We start from the raw sequence: 27618 nt of genomic DNA, 5'->3' as shown, positions 1-27618 counted from the left end.
AATGCCAGCCATTTATGGGTAAAATTATGTATGTCTACGTCAAGTATCATTTCCTCTTTTGTTAATTACATTGATTTTTTTTTTTTTCAAAGTAACAATGCTTTTCTTTAAACTGAAATGAGATTTAAGAAGCTTTTCAGTGCTTCTGTTTTTCTGCCTTTTTCCTTGGCTGTTCTAATAATAAGAATTTGCAGTTCATTGCATTCAATAGACTTCATAATACTGGTTGAATAGTTTGTTTATATATTAACTTGAAAATGTTGTGCCATGTAGATGTTATTTATCACTTAGTTACACTTATTGCTTACACTATATTACTTATTTACACTACTTGAGATGCATAATGATCGTACTGTGTACATGCAGATTTTCTCAATAATAAGTTATTTTTGTGATCATTTAAATTAATTTCTTAAACGGAAAGTAAGAATCTCAAAATAAGTTGATTTTTCTTTTTCTAGTGAATAAAAGACTCATAATAGAATGAGTTAGGTATGAATAATGAAGAAAGAAAAATGTCACTGCCAACATTCCCCATAGAGAACATGAAATTTTGTTGTCAATTTGATAGCATGTTTGTTTTCATTTCAGTTGTCTTGATTGCAATTTTCTATCAAACAGAGAATGCATTAGGTTAAGACTGAAAAAGGTAAATATTCAAATAAAAAGCAATTTGCATATAATTGCCTTTTTTCCTAATTAATTAATGTGAGTGGGGAAAAAAAAACTTTCTTTGCTTAGTGCTGCTAAGTTCTGCACTAAAATTCCAAATTCGTTTAGTTGTTACAGAGACAGAAAGTAATATGGTACCTTTGCAGATACTAAATAAAACATAGTTGCTGTTTATGAAAAGCTCAAAGCTTTTAATGTGAGCAACTAAGAGGTAAATATTTATATATGAAGCCTGTGGTTATAACAGTGAGGAAGAAAACAGTTTAAAAAAAAGAAAAATCCATTAGAGGATTTGAAGCCAAGGATGAACCTGGAAATAGAGAGGCAGCTCTCCAAAAATAATATCCTAATGTTCTAAAATGGATAGTTACCCACATGTTCACATGATAGCTAAGGGAAAGGGAATCGCATAAGATACGGAATAGCTTCACACTTTGGTTCCTTTGAATCCTTGGAAGTGTTAACACTGACTTCTGAATTCCTGGGATTTCAGTCCTTTTTTATTTATTCAGAGTTTCACATTCTCCGGTGCAATATCAGAGAAATTATATTAACTATTAATGTCTGAACTTAGAAAATGTTTACAAGTATCTTAAGTGTGGGGAACAGAGGGATTTGGCCAACCTCTTTCCAGTGGCTTGTGGGGACAGGATGAGGCCAAAAAATGGATCACAGGAGGTTCCACATCAACATGTGAAAGAACTTCATGGTGACGGAGCACTGGAACTGGCTGCCCAGGGAGATTGCAGAGTTTCCTTCTCTGGAGATATTTAAGGCCTGTCTGGACACCTACCTGGGCAGGCTGCTCTAGGGAACCTGCTTTGGCAGGAGGGTTGGACTCAATCTCTTCAGGTCTCTTGCAACCTCTACAACTCTGTGATTCTGTGAAAAGATATACCAGCTTGAATCTCTTAAGAAATTCTGTCCTCAGTTTTTGATATGAGCTGCCTGTGGAATAAATGTTGTGTTTGACTGTGTGTTGTGGGACTGTAAAACGACTGCGTGCATTCAGCCTCTCTGCCACTGCAGTAAGCTTTGCAGCAAGTGAAACTACTGCTCAATACTGGGTGGATATATTCTGAATATAATGTAGCGCATGAGAGTTTGAGACCTGGACTGGTTCAACGGCTTTAGAGTGTATATATACATAAGCATATAGAAATAATGTAAATGCTAGAACTTGTGACTACACCCTTGGAAATCTGGTGGTTAGGGTCATACAAGATAGCTGCTGTGCCCTACCAGAAGGGTGTGCAGTTAGAGATACTCAGACTTCAGTTTTTAAACAAACCACCAAGATAAAAATGCTAACCTTAGTTCCTAATTTAAAGGTTTTCAGTCAGAAAACATCCTCTGTCTCTTTTGCCTTTTCTTTCTGCTTGAAATTATTTCTTTTGCAGTGAATGTTTCACAGGGAAAAAAATAAAAAATGCAGAGTAGAGGAATCTCACTTTTCTGTCACTCTTGATGAGAGTCTGTTTCAATCCAACTTTGTAGTGATTTCATTGGCATTTGTGTTGTAGTTAGTGTCAAGTGTGATGCATAGAAAATATTCATCTGTTTGTTATGAGTTGTAGTACTCGTTGTTGCTCACAGCAGTCATAGATAAAATTCTGACAGATGTCCCATTTTTTGACTGTGTCCTCCTAATATGCCTATGTGTGAAGGGAGTGCTGTCAGAAAACACAGTGTAAGACTGAAAATAAAAGTACCTTATGTTGAAGCCAGTTTTAAGAGTGTTCACTGTTAGTTTGAAGATGCATGTGAGGAAAGATTACAATAGGTTCCATGTATGAAATATAAATAAAAGTGTATGTGTAGTGTAAATATAAATAAAAAAGATCACTTCTATCAAAATGCAAAGTTGTGCTGGGATGGAGCCCACCAAAAGCTCAGGAGTGAGTTCACTACACCTTAACTCCTATAGAGTCTGTATTTTGGAAATACTTGAAGTAAAACAGTTATTGATCACAAGATGGTCATATTTTTTTTCTGACTTAGGTCATCTCATTTGAAGAGGAATCTGAGGCAGTTTTAACCTAGTTTGAATTGGTTAGTGCTAAATAAAGAGAATGTGGTCACATTTCTTAGACCTCAAAACTGAGGAGCTCTGTTTTGCATGAAATATGATCAGATTTTTCTGTTTTCAGTCACTCCTGTTCAGTAGCGACAGTTAACATGAATTGCCTATAAAGATGCCTATAAAAGTAGATGCTTGATTATAGTGAATTTAATGCAGTCAGGGTTAAAACGATACTGCTAATCTGAGAGCAAACTTTCTGTGTGGGTGGTACAGTGAAAATGTTCCACAGAGGTAGAGAAATGAGCATCTATTAAGATTTATTAAATTGACCCATATATTATTATTATTATTTCCTTCCTTGAATTACAAATGGGAGATTATGGAAATCCTTGGTTTTTATTGTGTGGGAGAGTTGAAATTTACACAAATATACTATATTCCATTTCCTTTAAAATTAATGAAAACAGAGTTAGAGGGAAATCTCATCATCCTTGCAACTAGCAGATCTAGATTTGTTAACAATGAAAGCAGATTAAAACTACTTTAATAGTTTTGAGGCCACAACATCCAAATTCATTGCAGGTCTGGACTGAACTGTCCTTAAATATGTAAAACTCATTAATTACTGTGAATGGACTGAAATGGAGTTCTCTGTCAATGAACTTCTTACTGAACTGATAGAACCAAACTTCATATATCAAAGACTGTTGAAAACACTATCATTCAATTGATTGAAATTTGCCTTTTCTAGCTATATCCAGGAAGATTATTTCTAACATTTCAGTTTCAGTGAGTTATATAAAAAATATTTAGGAAATGAGATTTCTAACTTGATTTTATTCACTTCTTAAATATTGGTTTTGACTTAGTAATGGGCTTTAGTAAGATTTTTTCATTTCTTACCTTGATAGGAACGTTTTTCTGTGGGCAAAGGTATACTATATGTGCATTTGCAGAAGGAATAGCTGTCATTATTGTCTGTGGAAAATCAATATATATTTTAAATATAGATTGATGACATTGTACCAGTGGTATTGGAGCCTGGGAATTCTAAAGGGGTCAAGAACAGGACAACTGAGCACTTGCATCATCAAAGAAGATGAGATGCATTTACTCGGGCAAATTTTCCTCTGGGCCTGCCTTTAGCCCCTGAATTGGGAAGAGTGAAATATTTACCCAGCTCAGCTCTTGACAGCAAATAGTATTAATTAAATACAGGGCTTGAAAATGACACTGGTATTTCGGATTAAGGCCAGTAGATTTTGCCTTGGCTTTCTGGAAATTGAATTCCAGTAGTCTGTTTATTTGACAGCATTATAGTACAATAATTTGAGGTTCATGGATATTTCTGTACATTAAAGTTGATGAGTTTTTATCATGCCACAATGCTGGGATGTTAAAGTCTGAAGACTTATGTGACAAGAATAGTAAGCAAATTTGCAGCTGGTTAATATAAAGTGTGGCACAGTGTTTCTCTCTGATTAATTTACCTTTATATTAACTGGATTGGCAAGAAATTGTAATTTTTAAATAAACTTTGGATGTTGAAAAATACAGTCTCAGATAAGTTAAAGATTTTAAGTTTAATATTAAGTTGGTTTAGAAATATCTCTTAAACTATGCATAGACAAGAAACCTTATCTTAACAATCTGGAAAGAGAAAAGGTATTTGAATATTTTCCTTCCTCAGAAAGGACAGCCATTTGTGGTTACCTGGCTACATAGCGATCAGATTTTAGTATGTGTGTCTAGTAACTTATGATCCAGATTCTTCCTCTTTTTCATTATCTGTGCTTTTGTTCCTTCAGTAGTCCCAGTTCAATAAACTAAAGTGTTCAGTATACACCAAGCTCCATATCTTTCAAAGTGACAGCAATAGGCAATCTAGGAACATTTAAAATTAGAATTGAGAAGAGAGTTAGTTTTATAGTGGGTATCACAAATCAGTTCATCCTTGAGGGAGACTGCAGTAATGTCATACTGAGTTAAAATGTTTCTATTTGTGTACTTCCAGTATATTTTTCTTTTGCTTATATTCTGATATTTTCATGTAAACTTTGAATCATCATTACAAGTAACCCGTTGAACTGAAGATCCATTTTTGCTTTGGGTTCCTTTGTCCTTCAATCTCTAGGCACCTATTTCACAGTCATAAAAGAGTGAGATGTCTTCATTTTTATTTTTTTGTCCAGGATGTAAGCTTGACTCTAACTCTACTGTGTGGTGGCAAAGTTAGTAGTATTTTAAAATGGGATTGAAACATCTATATTTCTCTGAAGGTAGGTGGCCAACATGTATTAAATTTCACTTGGGTTAATTTTTATGGCCTTCCAGTTTTCAGACTTTTTTTTGCTTGGCTTCTCTTGACAAATCCTGCTTAGCTCTATTTGTATTGCACAGTACAGCTGAAGAGAGTCATGAAAAAACTTTTCCTGTCAGGAATTGTGGTATGTAACTTCCTGAATATATCCTACAGGGGAATAAGTTCTGTGTGTGTCTGATGATACATGAAGTTTCATGCATGACTACCAGTGTTTAAAATATTCCTCATCCATGACTGTGATTCTGGTCTTGCATTCTCTATGAGCCTGCTCTTTTGTTGTTATTCAAGTTTGCAGCTCCTGATCTGCAGCAAAATATCTAGGGGATCAATACATGTGAGTCTATTGTATAACACTTATGATTGCCATACTTACAACATACGTGACACAAATACAGAAAAGGGGAGGAAAAAAACCAACACAATAGGCCATTTTATATGAAACAGCCCATGCTATTCTGCTGCTGTCACACACCAAGTGTGCTACCACCACTATTGTACACCACAGGTAATGTGCTACAGCATGAATTGTCAAATGAATTATGTTCTGTTAATTTTCTGCTTTCATTGATTAGTGTCAGATATGCTGTGTGTACAGCAAACCTGTATAGTACTAATTTATTTCTGAATATCAGCCTAGAATCACATATACGGTGCTTTGGTCCTGTTTTAGGTGTTGTGGGTACTATTTAAAATACAGAAAGAAAAGAAACATAGCAGCCTGCTGATGATAAACTTGATTCCAGTAACGTCAGTTTACAAACTTGCTTCCTACTTAGTTTTCCTCTTATCTGCTTCTTTAGTCCATTTCTGAGATGTTTCCTTCTGCCCCTGGCTTCCTGGAGAGGTGTTTTGCATGTCATCTTCTGATACAGCATGGTAACACTTTGGGATAGCCCATGCTTGTTTGTCTGGCCAAAGCCCCCAGGCAGCAATGTAGGAGGAGGGATGCCATGGACCACGACCACTTGATCCATGTGACACTCTAATAGGAGTTGGAGTGTTTGTGTGTGTATTTATTGATCTGTCTATCTGACACAGACTGTGCTCTGCTTTGAGGGGAGGCGGATGGTCCATCTGCTTCCCGAGGTCTGGCCCTGTTCCCCAGGTGCTGCTCCCCTGTCCAGTTGCAGCATGCCGGGCTCTGGCCAGCTGCCCATGTTTTGCAGCCATGGGAGATGGCTCCTGGTGCAACCCATGTTATCTGGTGAGGCTGCAGGGGCTGAGAGCCCTGTCCTGTGCCTGTGTGCACACATAGGCACTGACAGGCACGGGTGCAGGGCTGTGCTCATCCTGGGTTGCCGAAGGGGGAGAGGTGGGAGGGCAAACTGCTGCGTGCCTCCTTGTTTTGAGCACACAACAAGATAGAGGCATGATGCTCCTGATTCCCATTTGGGTCTATGGCCTCCTGGGAGATTGCACCCCCTTCGGGCTTCTGAATATTTTATTGGTTGGAGCTTTCTGTCTCTGCCTCTGAAACAATTTTGCTTTTTACTGTTGCTTAAATACATTGTTGAAGAACTGGATTTCAACTTGGAGCACCCTGCCTGCTGTGTATGCCTTGCAGTAAAGGATAGAAGTTTCTTCGCTTTCCCACTTCCATTTATTTAATTTATTTATATGCTACCTATCAGGTTGTCTTCTCAGGCAAGGTACTGCAAAGGAAGCTAAGGTATACATTTACAGATATATTTAGCAATTAAATCCCCTTGTGGTTGCTATTAATGCTTTGAGATGGCTTACCCTACTTTGACATGAAGTAAGCTTTCTGAAACAAGGGCATTTTTACTGATGAATTGAGAATTCGTGCAACTTGAAACAGTTTAAAATGTGTTGTTTTCTTCTTTCATTTTCCTGTTCAGGGGCTAAAATGAGAAATCCATTCTAGGCACAGCTCTGTTCCTCATGTCAGAGAGATATTTGTCCATAAGTAAATGGATACATTTGACTATAAAGATAAAATAGAAAATAAGGACCACAGGAAAATTTATGCCACCTTTTTTTTCCAAATTCTTTGATTAGGTGAGTGTGAAGGATTTTTGCCAGGTAAAACTGATGAATTCTTGAAAACCTGAAAAGATAAAAATGCAACATTTTTATATCTCTTAGCATTAGAGAAAATGAGAAGTGAAAATGTGAACTGTGTACAGCATGTTTCTCAAAGGTAAAAATACAATCTTAAAAATTTAAAAGATTAAGTGATTATTTTGTATTATGGTTGAAGAGACTGTATTCCATCATATGGCATAGTGTTGATGTGACTTTGGGACTGTCTGATGTAGTAACTATAGTGTTTGTGGTAAAATTTTCATAGTCATCTGTGTTCTGTTCTGTTACACTTATGTAAATTATTTCAGTTATATCAAAATAGCTGTGAAAGAAAGGTAGCATCCCTAACCATAGAATTTTCTCATGGAAGGAGGCATGCTTTTTTTTCTCCTCCAATCTAAGAAGGGGAAATAAGGGTGACTTACATAAAGACTGAGCTAACTACTAATACATGGAAGATGAAAATGTAAAATCCAATGTTGGGTAAAACATTGGATTTGGGTAATTGAAAATTTTTCTGAAGAAAAAAGGGGCATGAGCTGAGTGTATAGAAAATATATTTCTGTTTTTTAACTGATTTTGCTTACTGCTGACAGGGAAGGAAGTCAGTAACAGGGAGCTTACTTGTATGGACAACATCTTGTGGAGCAGTGGAGAAAATGAATTAATGCAACATGGTTTTATGTGAGTGCATACCTAGAGCAACACATGTTTTTTTATTAATATTTTAATAGTTGAACATTTGTTTGCATGTTTGTTTCTATATTGTAATTTGTACTGATTGTATTACCAGTTTTTCATTCTGTCTTGCTGCTTTGTTCAGGATATCAGATAACTTTAGCCATCCTCATGCCATACTGGTTATGGGCTCTTTGTGTGAAGCATCTGTTATTCTGTTTATTGCATTGAATAGTTAACTTTTTATTTTATCTTTAATTCAAGTCAAGTATCAGCTATGAAAATGTTTTTGAACTTTGATCAACTCTTTTTTTGGTTAATCAACAGATGTGGATAAGGTAGCTGGAAACATTTGTAGAATATGGGGTCTTCCATTCATCCTTGAATGGGTTCTGTGATGGAAATTTTGTGATACTCATGCCCCTGGGAATTATGGTGTATGGGTAACAGCAGGAATGGCATTATTCCCTGGACACATGCTAGAAAGCTGGGAATTTACTCTTCAGTGTCAGGTTAACGAGATCTTCTCTGAAGAACTCACTGAGCTTGAGGTGAAGTGTCACCTCTTCACTTTCTTATAGTAAAATGGGCTCAATCCATATTATTTTCTCCATATGCAGAATGTGCAAGTTCATTGTGGCCTAAATAAAAATATTTGTTTTTCATTTCCTCATATAAATAAAATGTCTACTATTTACATGTGTTGTGATTTACTATTGAAATTGTAAGAACTGCTGTTGAAGCAATGGCCTTTTGCTATTTTATTAAACAAAATCAACTTAAATTATTTTGAGTTTACAATATTTTTGTCTGCTTATGTTAGGAGATAAAACTGAATATTGACTTAGTTTTTAATTCTTCCTCTGTGAAACATGAAGCTATCTCTGTGAATGGTGATGATGGAGTTACTCTTTGAAATTCTAATTTAACACTTCAGTAATGGGTCAAGCTTTCTCTGAATCCTCTGTGGGATTATTTGATTTGCTGTCTGGTTAACCTCAAGGAAAATGGGATGTCTTTAAATTACAAGAGGTGCTTGCTATCACCTTATAATGGAGCCACATGGGGGAATTGGTTGTTTTAAATTAGGAATGTCACCTGATGACTAAGGAATTATATGAATGGGTCGTATTTTTAAGATCTACCTTAAGGTTGAAAGCTGCAATTTTATTTATCTTTTTAGTTATGATCAAATATATCATTGGGAATTAATATCATTGAGAGATAAGGGGAAAATATCTTATTTACCTAAGAGGGTGATTGGCTTAGGGTTTTAGTGTCTCTTTTGTCTTCAGCATTATTTATGCATGGGCAAGTTTGTCTTTTCAGCTTCTCTTGTTTGCATACATGTTTTATGCCCCCAACAAGAGGAATCGTTATTTTTTTCCATAACAAAATTGATTATTAAATTCACATGACGGGAACACAGGGGAGAAGTTCTGCTTTTTACAAGTAGACAAAGAAGCAGCTTGAATGTTTTGCAAGTTCATGCATGTAATGTTTAGCCTGCCCAAAGCCTTTAAAATAAACTTTCAGAACTCCTATGTTTTGTTCTGTGTCACGTATAAAGGGCATTTTTAGCAGTTAAAACTAACCTGAATTTGAGGGCAGGATTTCAGTTAATAATGGAATCAATATGGAATTTTACTTTTTGATCTGTGTTGGATATTCTGTGTATATTGCTGTTATTTTTTTCAGCAGCAGTTCACCTTTAAAAGCCATATAACATGCCTACTTATATTTTAGCAGGTTATGTATTTTTCTGTCTTACAAATTAAATTGAAGTTTTAAACATGTATGCTTGGTGATGTCATAGGGTATAAATTAATACAATAAAAAGCTCAGTGGAATAAATCATTTTAACCGCACTTAGTATTTCTTCAGGATTATGGAATGGGTACAAGCTGTGCAACACACATTGCATATATTGAGAAATATCAGAGGATTTTTTTGATGTGAATTTTGAGATGAGTCTCATAGACTCAACTCCAGTACTGCTAAGCGCAGCCTCTCCTGCAGAATTTTCCATTGCCATTCTGTCCCAAACTTTGTTCCTTTATTTCACCCAAGATTTCTGATTTCAGTAAATGTAGCTATACGTTAGTTGACTTGCATGTTTGTTTTGAATTGCTTGAATTGCATATGTGGATTTACCTTATTGTTGCTTCTGAGATTGTATTTTATTTTTTTGAGAACACAGATGATTGGTTCTTATAAAGTTAATTTTATATCAATTTGTAATAATAGGTTGTGGCATGTTTTTGAAGTTGGCATTAGCTATTGAAATGTAAGTTTTGTAAGATTTTGGGGGGGGAAACATTGTGTAGTCTTTTTTTGTACATGTGTGGGGAGGGAAGTTTTTTAGGATATGTAAGTTTTTTCTGTGCTTTCTAGTAGCTGACAGGGAGATATAAGTATCATTAGTTCTATAAGGATTATACAGATAGAAATCACACTTTTATTTTACAATATTTCCATCAAAGACTTGTTTTCAAATGCAAAGCCACCTTCTTCTGTCTTCTGCATTAAAGTGAACGTAATGAAGTGTGAGTTGCATCACAAGCAAGCCAGGTCTGGCTCACCAGCTTCTATTTGAAGAATTGCTAGCATGTACGAACTGGGCTGCTTTGCCACTTCAAGCTGGATATCTTTCTGTTGATAGGAGAGGAACTGCAGTTACCCGTTTGATAGTTACTAAAAATAGTGCTGCTGGAGTAAGGAGAGAACAGCAGCAATCCAACCCCCACACCCCACCCCCATAGAAAACACAACAAACAAAAAACACAACTCCAAAGCCCTAACACCTTAGCAGGTAAACACGTATAAACACACAAAGTGCACTATCTCCCCGCTGTAAGCAGAGCCAGATCATCTCAAGTCCAGCCAAAGGGACAGCCTCTGCAGCATGCCCTGGGGGTCATTAATTTGAGCTGTTTGGAAAGATGCAGGTTGTTTTTGTTTTAAGCTTTTGTGTTTGTAGTGAATGCTTAATTCACTTCTATTCTGTTTTTCCTAGAGGGGAAATATAAACATAAGTATCTTTTCTGACTCCAGTTGCAATAGGGGAGTGTGGGAGTTCACACAGACGAGTTCCAGGCAGAAACCTCAAATACATCACAAACTGGAGCTGTAGAGTACTCTACAGGGATGCCATGAAATTTGGCGCATCAGAGTTGTGAAATAAGGAGAAATCTTCCAATCAGGCCGTGTGTGAAGAGTGATTTTATTGTTGGTAGATGAAGCCCATCTCGATTTTTCATTCCTTTAACCTTGATGTGACCCTTTAAAAGGTGAAAGGTAGTTCAAACTCCTATTCACAGAGATCTGGAGATTTCCTGAGTATAAACTTACTGGTTATGCCAAATTATATGGCCACAAATCATCAGTTTTCTCTAGAACTTCGTCTTGGCCCAAAAGCAAGGGCTCAAATAGTGGGAAGGGGGGAAAAAAGATAACATCTAATAACATAATTTATGCAGACTGTTTTGTGTCACAACATTTTGTCTTCGTTAGCTACTGTGTGCTCCCTCTCACCCTCTCCCTCCTTTTCCCCCTACCCCCTCAACAGAAAATTGGTGATTTAGGCTATCTTTCACATACAACTTCTGTATTTAGGTAGAAAATACTAATAAAAATAAAGGAAAATATGCAAAAAAAAAAAAAAAAAAGCTTGCTTATAGCATATATAAAAAAGGAAGAATATGCTGTAAGTCCTAATGGAAAATGTCATTGTATGGTACAGATTTTTTCTGAGTGCTGGTTTTGAGAGATCATTTACCGTGAAAGAACTAGTCACTTGGCAAATTTTCCACTAGTAGTTTGGGTTGTATTTTGGTAAGTAATGCACAAAACATCTTCTCTTTGTGATCATGTAATTTTCCTCTGATGGCCACAACAACTGCTTTCATGGGAAATGAGTAGTAAGAACGTGGATTGATGTATTCTGAATTTTCTTTACTGCAATTAAACATCTGGAAGTAAGCAGAGTCATCATCATGTGACCAGCCAGCTTTCTACACAATATCAGGAAATACTCTGTAGACCGCTTTTTGTAAATGTCTGCTGCACTTATCTGGTGTCTATTTTTCATTCAAGGCAGTAAATTTAGTGGCCTGTATGCATTGTCAGAGCTGACTTGACATCTGGCCAGTACTTCTTCCTGATTACTATTAAATACTTATTATTGTCTTGGTGCTCTGTATGAAATAATATATATTAAACTTCACCATAATTTTGTAAGATAGGGATTGTACAGAAAAGTCAGTGGCAGAAACATGGGTAAGAGCAAAAACTGTATCTAGATTTTAATGAGGAAATCAGTAGGGTGATGTCTAGTTGCAAATACGATGGTCTAATCTGTAATTATTGATAATAGCTCAGTCTACTAAGTTTCATTTATATAAGTACATTGTATTGCAGAGCGAGTTTGGTGCCTGAATGCTCTCTGTGTATATAAGCTCTGCTGAAGTGAACATTTTGCCTTCAGACATGTGTTATGCTTGTATTTAGCAAGACTTCAAATGCCTTTAAATATGTGAATAAGAAGAGTAGTTCTCTGGCAACAAGTAAGACAAATACTTCATAAGGTGTTTAAGAAAAACAAACTTGATTTTTCCCTCTCTTCCCCCCTTTTCTGTTTCAGTCTCTGCTTTCTGGTCATGTCCAGCTAAGATAATACAGTAAATGTCTAAGCTCTAGCAAGTAAGGCTGTCACATTGATGTTTAACTGACTTTGAAGCAGTGCAGCTGTAAAGGGGAAATGAATTCTGTTCTCTGTCAAAGCCTGTAAAAGAGTGTTTGTTTTAGCAGCTACTGAAGATGGAAGTGTTTATTCCATGACTACATTGGTTGTCAAAGCTGGACATATTTTCCTGTATTAATAATATTTGGAATTTCTCATTAGTTATCATTTCCTGTTGATTTCTTGAAAGGACTATTGAAATTCTGATCACTGTCCCAATCTTTTTAGCTTTTCTTTTCACATTTGAATTGAATCATGGAGTTCCATTTGTGTGTATGTACGCATGAACATGTGTAAGTATGTATTATATAAAATTTTAAGAGTTGTTGCTAATGTCTGATGCTTTTCAGTCCAAAAAAGCAACAGAAGGTCAGCTCTTTCCAATTGTCAGGTGATAGAATAAGGTACCTAATGCACGTGAAACTCAACTCATTGCCGTCGTTTTCTTTTCTCTTGTGATTTCTGTCACAGACTTTTGCTTCTGAAATACTGAACTCTCTCCTGATATAAAAAGATTGATCAGTGTCAGGAATGTATGATATGCTGTATAACTTATTTCAAAAGTGAAGTATCACACTTAACAAATCTTAGGTGTTCAGTATAAACGAAGTCTTTCTAAAGTGTGTCTAGTGCATTGTGGCTGTAGAGAGAAGAAAAGGTGAGGTAATAGGGTTGGAGTATTTTATTTTTTTTTTAGTTTGTTTAGCTCTTTAAGATAGACCATATAGAGCTAAAAGTTAATTAAGTATAAGGGTTTGAAATTGGAAACAATAACCATGCTAAGTAAGCTTGTCACGATCTTGGCATAGTTAGCACAGAGCAAGTGGCGAGGGAAGCTGGATTTTGTGCTGGTGTTACTTACAATTGTATGTAACTTACTAATTACCTTTGCTATAAAATGGTTGGTAGAGAGCCAAAATACGGCTTCCCTTGTTCCCTAGGATCCTTGTTTTGAGAGGATTACACTTCCCAGTGTTTTTACAAGAATTACGTGGATGCCAAAGTGTTTCCCAAGCTTCTCTGTGATGATCAGTGCGATGTAACAAAGAAGGATGACCAGCAATCATCGAGAAAGTGAATGAGAGATTTAAAGTGTGAGAATAAAGGAGTACGATAGCTGCATATTTATGTATCTTCCGTACCCTCCTTGCTTCAGTCTGGTTTCTGAAGGAAATGAAACTCATGTGATGATGACTGAGACAAAACATGTTGATGTGCATTTGTGTGGTTGCATGTGTGCTTGCCACTTCCTTCCTCTGCCCCTGGAGAAATTGTGCTTCTGCAGGTTGCAAGAAAATCCATGGTCAGGTAGATATTTAGTGGCAGAAAGACTGTACCTGTTGACAACCCTTATTCAGTGTCAGAAGGTCATTATTGGTGAGAACCATTATGGATGGGTGAGGTCACCAAGTCGGGCAAGTGCAGAGGTGTTGGTGTGTTTGTCAAACTCAATTTTTATGTGCCTTACTTCTTCTGCTTCTTAACTGGAGATTAAAACATCTTTTGATGCAGAGGAATTGTGAGGTTTAACACAGTCTTATCTTAAAAATCAGAAGATATTTTATATCAAGGCACTGCTTTACATGTTTTAAAATCTGTTGTTAGAAGTCATTACTTGCACGATCCTGATACAGTATTCTGAGATATGTATGGGTCTTTAAAATGTAGAATTCTCTTTATTTAAAGAAAACATGAAAAGCATTACATACATTGAAAAATTCAGCTTGAATATTTAGATTGCAAAAGATCTTTAATTATACTAAAAGTTATTTCTGATAGTTGTAGTTTGCATTTGTTTTACCTGTAGGCTAGCGATAATGCCGCTGTTAACATCCATTATTTCTTTTTATAAGTCTCTGTTGATTTTCAAGGTAGAGGCAGGAGGAAAATATACAGTGCTGTATGGTGGTGGGGCACTACAGGCCTTCATTTATCCTTCCCCGTTTCTAACATAATGATTTTGGCTGTCAGGGCTGCAAGTTGTTTGTTTCAGTCTCAGATAATCAATCTGATTAAGTATCTTGGCAGTATTTGATATTATACAGAAAGCATTTGAAATGGCAGAGATATTTCACTGAGCTACTGCTCATGTGGAAAGCTTCATTTTAATAGTCTTGGTGATAACAAAAGCTTACTGCAAAAAGAGAGAGGAGGCATTATTTATTTATATATCTTTTAGTGCAAGTGATTGTAGATGTAAATCACTGTGAGAACTTTCTTATGTGCCTTGTTCCTATCTGCATGAGAGAAAACAGGGAGATTTATGTGTGTAGCTTACTTAAGTGTTACTTAATAAAAACATTGAGGAAAAAGTTCTCTGAATCGTAACGCGTTATGCACAAGTGCAACAGATTCAAGGTATTACTGTCCAGTTTCATGCTTATCAGAGATTTCTACTAGGTAGAAGAAGCATGTGGTTCAGGTCTGAAACCCCTGATAAGTCCGGTGATACTTCAGGAAAACCTGAAAGTACATCATTATCTTACTTGCCTGGAGACTTTTCAGCACGATTGCAAACCAGCTTTAACCTAGGCTTCTTTAATTCCCAAATGCAGTGGTTGGATGACTTTGCATTGGTGTATCTTGCAAAATGATGCCTAATAATTTATTTATTTTCTGTAATGAGGTTTTCCCAGAGAAGTCAGTCCCCTAGGAGCTTTGATGCTCTGATGGGTGTTTCAGGGAGTTTGTCAGCTCTGAGTCATCAAGTTCAGTGCCTACTGCAGCATCTGTGCTAGCCAGAGGTCTTGGTTTGATCCCTTTCTTTTCACCTGCCCTTTCTCACTGCAGAGTCAGTGTAAGAGAGGCTAAAACTTTTTAACTTCATGATACCAAGTAGAAATTGCTTTACAAAGGGATGAAAGAACCAAAAACAAAACCAAAAAAAAAAAAAAAAAAAACCATCAGTAAACTTGCTTTCCTTTCCAGTGGAAAACTAACTTCATTCACCTTCCTCAGCACTGAAAGTAAAGTGGCAGAGCGGGCCTGCTATGTGAATGAATGCAAGCCTGATTTAGCTTCCTGACTACAGCAGAAAAAACTCAGGCATGCTTTTTAAGGAATAGTTATTTAAAAGTAATGTGTTTTTGTTGCAGCATGGTTATATATTTAACAGGAAACTAGGCTGCAGTCTTTATGAGTAACTCATTGCTATTGCTCCCTTGGTTTCCAGGAGTTGATGACTGTAATACTATATAAAATCTTGAGGTATGTATGTAGCATCATCTCAGTCAATTTTCTTTTCTGTCTCGTAGTATTATTGCTCAATTATTTCATCAAGAAACTTGTTAAGATCAAAAAACTATTAATACAATGGTTTCATTTTCCTTTTAATTCTTTGTTATTGGTCTGAGCAGACTATAGGAGGACCATAATTGGAACATCCTAAGTTGTTTTTTTTTTCCGTTTTTACTGTTTCATATGCACAAGTATAAAGTGTATCTCAAACTTCTGTTCTACATGGGGGAAGCCTTTCACTTATTAAATTAGTGTAACGTACCAAAATAACTGGGGCAGGGAATAAAATCAATTATTAGGAAGATTTATTTTTTTCTTAAAAGGCTTTTTTATTGACAAAGTATGTAATGGATGGCATTGTTCAACCCTATTCCATTTGCTGCCTAGGAACAGTATTTACCTACAATAACTGTATAAAGGATTGTATATGTAATTGCTTAGAATTCAATGTAACTTTTCCAAAAGGGTTTGTGTGGGGAGGAAATAGTTTGGGACCTGTCCTGCAAAGACTTCTGTTTGAGAGTCAAGTGTTAATATTTATCTAAGGACCATGAGCCCTGTTTAGTTAGTTTGGTAGCAATGCAGATATTTTTCTTACAGCTGCATGTATTTTTTGATTGTTCTTTAAAATACTAAGAATGTTGCTGTCAGCATGCCTTTTACCATCGTATATTATCTTGATTTGACAGCTGACAAAACAAGCATGCAAAGGCTGACATTTGTGCCAGATGTCTTTCATTATATATTTTTATAGGCTTAATTTTTCATGTGTGTGCTTTATATTGGCAGCTTTAATATTTTTTGCAGATGAAGCTTAATTGTCTTTCTTTTATGCACATTTATACTTTAGTAGATTAAATTTTTACCACAAATTATAATTTAAATTCCTGTGCAGAAAGTAAAAGCTCACCTAGAAGATAACCTAAAAAGGTCTGACCATTCTTCAGGCTTTATAGTAAAAGGAGTTAAAAGCATCTTATTCTGATAGAGATGCTTTTGAATGCCTGAGGAGCTTACTGCTGTATTTTTATTTCATTGCCTTGTTCTGGTGGCCTATAAGAACCTTTGTGATGCTGCTTTAAGGAGCAGACAGAATCCTGTCTATCCATAATCAAGTGTATAATTTAAATTTTTGCAGAGACTTAGCTAGTTTCTGATGATACACGTTATTTTATGGCAGTCTCTAAATCCTTGACAAACAAGTAAGGTAATACTGAAGCTTGAGTTCTCTCTTGGGATTGGCCCTTGTGCCATTTGGTTTCCTAACGCATCTGGGAAGCATCTCCCAAGGAGAAACTAAACATAATATGTTCCTTCGATGGTCTCTTAACTCCTGGTATGCATTCACACCAGCTGTGAACCCCTTTTCCGAAGTGTATCTGAGTAAATGGGAGTGAATGGTAAGAAAACTTTCTTAAGGCTTTAATCTGTGTCAGAAATTAAGCAGGGTAGGGCAAAGACAGATTTTTATTTTACTTTTTCCCCAAATAGTGAGATATCTGATACGTGCTTGTTATCTATGAGGATGAGAGTAAAGTTTCAGATTTTTTTCACAGACTGTGTGGATGAAAGAGAGGTACAGAAATAATGAATAGCCAATATTATGGCATTTTCTTGTGTTGACAGGGACCTGGATTGCAAAATTGCCAACTTGTCTGATTCAAGTCAGGAATTTAAACATCTGTAGTAAGGAGTAGGACAGTTAAATGGGTTATGTTGGGGTCACGTTCCAGTGTTCACTCAAAGATTCATTTTGAAACTTTTCTAGCAAGATTCTTGCAAAGGAACTGGTTTTGCTTGGTTAGTGGATTTTGAATGCTATATTTTGGAAAATCTGCTTGCTGTTAATCTGGAATTGTGTTATGCAGCTGCAAAAGTGCCCTCCCTTCTCCCTGCTCTGTTATGGTGGGAAAATATGGGGAATGCAACAGAAACTGAATACCATAGTTTTTGCTCTAACATGTTTATGGCTTTCTTACAAATAAGATTGTGTTCATAGAATCACAGAAATGTTTGTGTTGGAAAAGACCTTAAAGATCCTCTAGTTCTTACCCCTGCTATGGGCAGGGACACCTCCCAACAGATCAGGCTGCCCAAAGCCCCATCCAGCCTGGCCTTGAACACCTCCAGGGATGGGGCATCCACAGCTTCTCTGAGCAACCTGTGTCAATGCCTCACCACCCTCTGAGTGAAAAAACTTGCTCCTTGCACCTAATCTAAATCTACCTTTTTTTTTTTTTTTTATTAGTTTAAAGCCATTCCCCCTTGTCCTATCACTCTACCCCCTGACACAGAGTCCCTCCCCAGCTTTCCTGTAGGCCCCCCATTAGTCATGAAGGCTGCTGTAAGGTCTTCCCAGAGCCTTTTCTTCTCCAGGCTGAACAACCCCAACTCCCTGACCCTGTCTTTGTAGGAGAGGTGCTCCAACACTCTGATCTAACTCAGAGGTCCATTTTCTTCTTGTGCTGCAGGCCCCAGAGCTGAATGCAATACTCCAGGTGGGGTGTCACAAAAGCATAGTAGAGAGGAAGAGGCCCTCCCATAGAAGGGAGAGGCCCTTGACCTGTTGGACACACTTCTTTTGATGTAGCCTAGGACACGGTTGGCTTTCTGGTCTGCAAGCATATATTGCTGACTCATGTTGAGATTCTCATTCAAGACCCCCAGGTTCTTCTCCTTAGAGCTGCTCTCAATCCATTGTCCACTCAGCCTGTGCTTGGGATTCCTCCAGCCCAGATGCAGGACCTTGCACTTGGCCTTGTTGAACTTTGTGAGGTTCACACAGGCCCACCTCTCAAGCCTGTCTGGGTCCCTCTGGATGGCATCCCTTCCCTCCAGTGTGTTGACAGCACTGATTATGGAAAAAACAAAATGGTAGGAAAAAAGATTGGTGGTTATAACAAGATAGTGTGGGAATCCACTATAAGCTGCTCAGCATGCTGGAACAAAATTTCATGGGTATTTTTAAAACAATAAATATAATTGTTGACTCATTATGTATTGCCTTTTACATAATGTACCACCCCCACACATATACTTGTTTTTGCTCCACTGTTCTTTTCAAGACTCTGTGTTTGTGTGTAACATAGTTGCTGTAATCCCATCCTCCTGTCTCTCAACTTCTCCCTTAAGAGCTTTCAAATAATGGTTTGAAATGTTAGCACTTCTCTTTTTCAAAAATATTCATACTCAGTTTTCAACTGAGCACCAATTTGAATTGCACTTCAGATACTTCTCATTTTTATGCATTTAAGAAACCAAATGGAGTGTGCTTATTCTTTGTTTTCCCTCCAGTAACAGAAACCATCAAAAAGAATAGGACCTAATTTCTCTCATATTTACAAATTTGGTGATACTATGTGCATACCTCTTATCATTCAGATTTTTTGTTTTATTAAAATTCTTCTCTCACTTCCATTTACCAAATGCAGAATTGATGTTAATCCTAAAATACCTTCGTCACAGAAATAAGTGAAAAGAAATCTATGGATGTGAAAGGGCAGCAAAATGAGAAATTTGAACTGCAAAAGTATTTTTAAAACTTCAGATACTTGTTTATTCTACTCAAGTGACAGATCTTTGGCAAAGACACTGTTATGGCTTCTTAGTTGTAAATACACGAATTTGTACATTTGGCTGCAAGTACAATAGGTATTTTTATAACAATCCTTTAAGAACATATTTTATATTAAAATATTAATCTCAAAGAAGAGCATAAATACCTGTGGCACAGTTTACATCATTAATAGCAAGAAAATTCTAAAATAAGGTATACTCTTATTTTCATGTGCAAACATATTCTAAGGATTCTGCTCCCAGATTTCTCAAATCAAGATCTAAATTGATGACTTACGTAGCTGTGAATTTCCATGCTTGTGTTAGTATAGACAAACATCTATGGAATTAAGTATAATTATGAGAATTGTTTGTGCTTCCTGTATATCTCAAGATATGGTTAATAGAACAAGTAAAAGTCCAGCCCTCTCTTGACTTAAATAACCAAGTAAATAAATTGCCATAAACTCTGGCAGAAGCGGAAAGATTAGACTTCTGCATTCAGTGCTATTCTACAAATTAAATGAGTGTTTAGCTGTCTCCCAAGTGTAATGTACAAATGGATGTTACTAAAATATGCATCACTATTACTGGGCAAAAGAGTTGTTACTCCAAAGATTTTTTTAAAATATTTTTACTTTTCACAGAAATGTATTTTATTCCTCTCATCTTCATTTTGTTTTCATGTCCATTTTCTATCTACTGGTGTTACATCATTTGCACACTTGGGTTTCAATGCTCTTGTGAAAGTATCACTCTATTACTTCCAGCTGAGTAAGTACTCAGTTGCACCTCATAAGCTTTCCAAGTCACGTCTTACAGCAGTGACAACCCTGTTAGGAAAACAACTGAGTTTTTAAAGCCCAGTTCTTGTTCTTGAACACAACGTTAGTGATGTTTGGAGTTGGTTGTGGGCCTATGGATGAATGATAGTGCAGTAATTTCAATTATTCCATTCAATGGTGATGTAGATGTTGATCAGTTTTCAGATACCAATTCAGTCTCTTAATACAGCAGTTGGCCACATGTGCTAGCTCGCCCCATTAGAGAACAGCCTTCAGAGAAAATGAGTCCTGAAAGAATTGGGTCTGGAGTTTAGACATGTCCTATGTAAATGGAAAGTAGAGAAGAAATGGGTGGGCAATTCCAAAGGTAATGATGAACTGTCACTGGCCTGCACCCATGAAAAGCCAATAAAACATCAAGCTTATATAAGGCAAGGTAGAAGACTTATTTCCTCAAACATGTGTTATGAAATTTGTCTTGTACTTAAACCTTTAAACAAAGTTCTTGGGTCATTCAAGTGTTCTCAATAGTGAAAAAATGTTGGAAGTATATGCAAGACAGTTTTTATTCCAGTGCCAGCTCTACAATTCAACATTAATGTCAACAACTTTTGTCACCAGGAATGCAATATAACCAATAGCAGAAGAAAATCTGTCCAACCATCCGGGGATGATTCCTCTGCTGTTGTAAATTAGCTGGAATTTTTGTGAAAAGCTTTCCACATCATGAATGCTTTGGAGAATATCAGTGCAGGCTTCAGCTGGCTTTAATTTGCTTTACTTAGCTGTATATTATGTCCATGCTTGCTCCTAAAAGTTGTGCGCAAATAATTACTTGTCATCCTACAAATAGTGCAACAGAACTTTGTTAGCAAAGCCAGCCTTGGATGGGCTGGGCACAAAGCGAGAGCTATACAAGTATTTTTCGTGAATGTAGTTTTCTTTGAAGTTACTTTGTGCTGGATTTTTTTTTTTGTTGTTGTGCTGTCATCCTTTGGCTCTGTAACTTCACAACACTACCATACATACGTAAGGTTTAAATCCTCATGGTAAACTATTAGGATTCATAAATCCATTTATTTTCATACATTCTAACATTTTCTGCTGAATTATGGATGTTTAGATTAGATACCTTGCTTTAGCCAAACATTTTTGTCTGATACAGCCAATTTAATGATATATAGGGAAGTTATGTTTAATTTAAGATCCAAGGACACTTGTGAAGGGCCTGTGCATGTGTGCTCAAAAGCAGAAACTTTAAAATATATATATCTTTTTTTGACATTTTTCAACTACAAAAATGTGTTTTAATGAGTTTCTTCAATGCTGTGATTTTTAAGCTTTGTTTTCTGTTCTACTTTGTTCTTAACTAGCTTTTCGTTGTACGTTTTAGTTTGGCTCCTATGAAATAGGAGAGTCATATTTCTGATGTACAGCATGTTGGAACAGGTTTTACTACATCTCCTTTCTTTCCATTTGCTGGATTTGGTATGTTCAAATTTGAGAATTGCCTACCTTGTCTTGATGATTAGAACATTTAATTTCTTTGCAGGGTAAAAGACAAGGCCTACTTATGTAAATCAATACAAATTTACCTGTTTTAAGTTTAAGCTATAGTTACACATCTTTGTATTTTTGATGGATATGACCTATTTATTTTCATTCTTGGGTAAAAGTCAGTGACACTGAGAGGGAAAGAGCTCAGCCAAACCAGATGTATATTCAAACTGATGGGGTGGGTAGTACCTGTTTACTGTCAGAAGTACTTCGGAGCTATACTACTTTCTTTTCATATTAAAACTGTGTTTAAGGCTACAGTCCTGAATGCTCACTGTTTTATTTTATTTTCTGAAATCTTCATAATTAGGGGGTACAAGGTGGTGGACTGTACAAATGACTTCCATGTGTGATCAAGCTGCTAGTTTGTTTTGTTGTGTTTTTTATTATTATTTTTACTACCACTATTTCATAAGTTACTATTTTTGTATTTTTCTTTTTCAGAAAACATTAATGAATATTCTAGAGGTGAGAGCTCAGGGTTCTCCTTTTGCAGCTGAATTTTTTTTAACTGCTTTGTATGAATTAGGTATAAAGAGTATTTTCTTCAAGTATAAATTGTAGGTGTGTTAGTGTTTTTTATAAATGTTGATGATTTGATCAGATCTATTGACATGTCTTTTTTTAAAACCATTTTTTATTAAATAAATTTTATAGGATTTTTTTATGGTGTTAAAATCACATACTGTCAGGGGGAGAGGAGGGAGGGAACAACTTATCAGCCAATCAAGAATTTTCCTTCCTGTTGAGATTAACGAGGAAGCTAGAGAAAGTAATCAATTCCAAGAGCACCTTCAATATATGTGCAAGAGCTTTTTAGGCCTGATTTTTCTAAAGTAATCTCTGGTTTTTGTATTCTGAATGACTGCAAGGTGAAATATTCCTAAAATTTGTGTAGTTCTTCCTTCATGTTGCTTATACACGTGTTTCCTAAAAAGTCTCATTAGCTGTACTAAGATAAGGCAGGAAGAAAAATCTGATAATGATCTGTAACTACTTTAATTTTCTTTATGGAATTAGCTGTTTAGAGAACTCAAAAGCATGTTTTCTACTGTGATCTCAGAGGAGCAACAAAGTCATGCCATCTTATTAGAAAGAAAATTAAATCAGACTGCTGTAGCCGCTGGTCCAGTTGTCCAGGTTTCTGATGTGTCTCGTGCTATCTCATTTTGTGTGAGCTTTTTATTTATTTTTCCTTACTGATTTGTCTGCTCCCCCCCCCCCCCCATTATCCCCCTTTTCCTTTTGGAGACATGTTCTCTGCTGTGCTAGTAGAAGCACTAGAGAAATGCTTTCTGTTTTGAAATAGTGTTACTTTAAAAAAAAAAAAAAAATCTTTACTACAAAGATTCCTAAAAATGGATGCAGCAATGGTTTGTTAGTTTAGAAACTTTCAGGCTCTAGTTCATACATTTCTACACAAAACTTAACAACACTTCTGGAACACGAACCATGCATTAGCAAATAGCATTTTTTTTTTTATTATTATTTAAGAAACCAGGGAAGTGCTTGTTTTTCTGCACCACTATGAAACTGAATGCCGTCTGTATACCAATTCTGCGCTTAGTTTCCTAGGTCATGTTGCTTGTGCAAAGATATTGATTTTGAGTGTTGAGATTTAGCAATCTGCCAGTTGCCCCTGTGTACGTTCCAGGCTTTGCCATGCGTTTGATATGTCGCCCTAGAAGAGGGCTGAATTGCCAGGAGGCTGTGTTCTCTAATTTTGGATTTTTCAGAATGTTGTGAAGCATGATTTAAGTTTTGTAGGAATGCTCAGCCTGTAATCTTGGTCATCTATATTTTATCTATGTTGTATTAATATTTTAACACATAAGATGAACCTGAATGTTTCCAGCTGTTATTTGAAGTCCTAGTTTGCAAGGGCACTTGCTTCAAGAACTGAAATTAATTGCATTTGTGTAACAAATTAAATCACTATACTACCATTATATACTTGTTTACTACTAGTAAAAATTAATAGGAGTGTAATATTTATGTAGAAAAATACCACTTTGGAAGAATGTATGAAAAAACAAATCCATCCTTTAGCAATCATCATTTTTGTGAAATATGATAAGGTAAAGGTATTGCTGACATACCATTTCACTATATTTTGGAGTAGGGAAATCCTGTTCTGCCTTTATTAATTCTGCACAAATCCTGTGACTTTTCTTCCTGGATTATCTTTTAAATCTTTTTTGTTGCACGGAAGGGACACACTGGCTTTGCACTTGCCGTGGTTATAGGAAGCCCAGGAAAAATAATGTGCATGGTGAAGTGTATTCTGTTGTTAACAAAACTGAAAAGCACAGACAGACATCTAGCTTCCAAGCTATAGATGGTGTTTGTAGGACGTATGTGTTACTTGGGGAAGGTGTGCTGGCAGTGGCAGAGTACACAGACCAGCATTCCACAGAACTTGTGACTTTGTACCCTAGAAGCGTTTGGCAACCTGCAGAGATTGTTACAGCAAACATTTTAAGCTAGTTTGAAAAAGTTGCTATTACAGAAAGAAAATAATCTTTTAACCTAAAATAAACACATTCTCAAACTTGCTAGGAAAAAGAATAAAACTTGTTGTGTGTGTTTTTGTTTCAGGGTAGACTGGACATGCACAGGTTTTGCCTCTGTTTTGATATAATTATTGATCGTGTTGGTCATACAGGGCAATGGGCAGCACAGCCACAGCATTTTATATGTAGTAAAACTACGCAGATGATACCCAGGTTATAAAGACCAAAAAAGGTGAGCCTAAAATACAACCAACTTACAAAAGGAAAAATCAGATTTTGACGATATAATGTAAATCTTACTATTCTGGGCAAAACACCATCTGAAATGTATGTACCCACATATTGTCAATTGTATGGGTGTGTCTTGTCAAAACGTGTTGGCCCTTCATCAGACAGAATGAAAAAGTCAATAGGTACTAGGAAGACTGACTAGAAGCTCAGTTCTAGACTAATGAATTATTGCCAGGATATAGTTACTATGAAACTATACTAAGCTCAACAACAAAAACAATAGTGAAGTTGTTAGCTGTTGGAAATCTCCTAAGCCCATCAGGAGTGGGTAAGATTATATGAACGGTGTGCTCTCCTGGTAGCCCCTGAAAGCATCTTTGCAATGAGCTTGCCTTAATGTCTGAGACTATACATCCTGGCTGGGGCCGCACATAGGGCTGCAAGCAGGGCACTTTTGCCCCTCAGTAGTCCTAGGGCATCCTCAGTAGTTTTTACCCCTCAGTCCTAAGACCAATGTACTCTTTGGTCAGAGAATGGCTTGGAGTGGAAGGAACCTTAAAGATTCCTTCACTGCAACCCCCCTGCCATGGGCAGGGACACCTCCCACTAGGCCAGGCTGCCTGAAGCCCTATCCAGCCTGGCCTTGAACACCTCCAGAGATGGGGCTTCTCTGGGCAGCCTGTGCCAGTGCCTCACCACCCTCAGAGTGAAGAATTGCCTCCTAACATCTACTCTAAATCTCCTCTCTTTTAGCTTAAAACCATTATCTCTCATCCTATCAATATCTGCCCATGTAAAAAAAGTTGTTCTCCATCTTTTTAGTAAGCCCCCTTTTAGTATTGAAAACCTGCAGTAAGGTCACCCTGGAGCCTTCTCTTCTCCAGGCTGGAGAACCCCAACTCCCTCAGCCTGTCTTCATAGGAGAGGTGCTCCAGCCCTCTCATCATCTCAAATTCATTGGTGAAGGGGAGGTGACCAATTTCTAGTACCTTCTGGTCTTCTTGTAAAGTTTATTCTTTGGTAAGAAAGGGGCTTCAATTGGCATCATGTCAGAGGTTGTATTCCTGCACCAGCTGAAGATGACCAGCCAACTGGATGGGTGGATTCTGTACAAGCTCTGTTTGTACAGAGCTTGGCCAGAAGGAGCAGCCCTCTCCTCTGTTGAACAGTGCTCAAATCTTGTTAGCAGAAGACTTAGGATTCTCACCACTTTAGCCATCAGTAGATTTTTCAGTGTGAAATATTAGTGGAGAATGCTGTATATTTGGGTATTCTTGTTTTACTGATGCTGTAGTTGGATAATTTAACATGGTGTGATTCAGAAGATCTACGCGTTCCCTAGAGTATAGGTCCATGCCACATCCAAATGAGCATTACGTCTACCTTGGAAGGCTGGTATGCAAGGTGAGCATAAAAATACATGGTGCAGTACAGATTTGGGTGGTTTGTGAATTTCAACAACAGACAACAGTTACTCATGTGCTTTGGGCTTGGTTCAAGCTAAGGGATAAATTCCTGCTTGTGTCCTGTGCTTGTGTGTCACTTGGTAAATAAAGGCCCATTTCTGACAAATTGCTTACTTCACATTCTTACTTCAGTGTAGTTTTCTGAAGAATGAAAAAATACTTTTGATTTTTTTTATTTGTGGTAGTAAGTTCTGGTATAGAATTCCAGTGAGTTGTTGGAACTATAATTTTAAATGTTGATAGAATATTTTTCCTAAAGAGGTATTTAAACAAAATGTTGTCTGGGTGATGATGGTCAAAATGTTTTTTTTTTTTTTGGCTTAAAAGCCCTCTCATTAATTGGGTTTCTAGGTATTGAAAAACCCTACGTTTGTTTCTCAGGTGTAAAAAAGGCTCATATAAATGAATAGTATGAGAAGTGAGACATTCAGACTATAAATAAGTAACATGGCTCCAAAAATGTCCCCTTTGCCAAAATTGTTTGGATATGTTTGAAAACACTGTTAAATAATTACTAGTTTTGAGAGTGATACTGTTTCTGTAGAACCTTTAACAGATATTGAAATAGGTATGAAAGAAAAAGTTAACTGTTTGATTTTTGATAAATATATTTAACTTAAAATGACCTAGGGACTTCCAGATTGTTTTTAGCAATGGAGCAGCTCTTATCCTTCAATCTATTCAAGACCACCATGTGCTTCTAATAGACTTACAGGGAAAATATTGTAAATAGGACCATGTGCCAACCATGGCCTTTTGGACCACCATTTGGAAACTGCTGCCTTTTAATATTTATTTATTAGTCTATCATATAACTCTTGGCCACAGCAGGAACACGCATTTTAAGTGTTAGTGCTATAAAAATCATAATGCTAACTGTCATGATTTTCTTCTTAGATAAATCTTCCACTATTATTGCATTTTCTCTTTTTCCATATTTGATCTGCTGTGTTGGAAAACTTAAGTTATTACGCTTGAGTGCATGTGGAATCATTTAAAAATGATAATAAATACATTTCTACATATTAACTTTTCATGGGCCCTGATATTCAGAACAGTGATTAAATACATGTGCTTTTTTTAAGAAAACATTTACATAGTATTTAACACAGTATCATGTGCTTTGTTAAATAGGTATATTGGTGTATTTCCTGAGTTGGAAATTAATCTTGCTAAAAATTTATTCTTGAGTCAGTCTTCATGAAATGTGAGCAAGTCCAGCTTTTGTAACTGATTTTTATGGATATAGCAGCTTAGTTATTATAAAGGTACAGTCACAAACACTAACTGAAAAAAATGTTAATATTGTAAAATTATTCTCGTGTTCAGGCTGAAAAGTGGTTGAATGAAACTTGAGTTGATTTTAGGTTTTGGTTGATGGTTTCTTACATGTACTTATTTGAAGACTATAAATACTTGAAAATAGCAGCAATGAATAAAAAGATATTTTTGGCCTAACTGCAGTGCTGTTTCTGTGACATTAACAGCCCTCTTGAATCTCGTGGCTTTTGGCTTTGACTTCTGTTGAAGGCAAATTCTTGTTATGTAATGATTTCATCGTGTTTGCATTGCGCTGAAACCTGGTATGCAGGGTGTGCACCCAGGCTGCTCACTGGAGGTGTGCACACAGGATACTAGCACCGTGCAGAGCTGGTGTGTGTGCTTTGCCTTCCTACGAAGGTATAGCAGGTAAAGCAGCATTGTCTGTATCTGTCACAGAGAGCCACGCTTTCCTCATCACCCTGAAGGCAGCGAGGAGTTGTTTTGCTAGGTAAGTTCTAGTTAAGCTCT

At 36.6% G+C, this 27618-nt stretch overlaps 1 protein-coding gene across 2 annotated transcripts in view; it reads left to right on the top strand.

Moving 5' to 3' along the window:
• The window catches only part of NCOA2 (nuclear receptor coactivator 2), a 194038-nt gene that overhangs the window by 10826 nt on the left and 155594 nt on the right, over positions 1–27618 (top strand). The gene's annotated exons all lie outside the window — the stretch shown is intronic.

The sequence above is a fragment of the Aythya fuligula genome, chromosome 2 (assembly GCF_009819795.1).
Source record: "Aythya fuligula isolate bAytFul2 chromosome 2, bAytFul2.pri, whole genome shotgun sequence".
Lineage (NCBI taxonomy): Eukaryota > Metazoa > Chordata > Aves > Anseriformes > Anatidae > Aythya > Aythya fuligula.
This window is presented reverse-complemented; position numbering and strand designations above follow the sequence as displayed.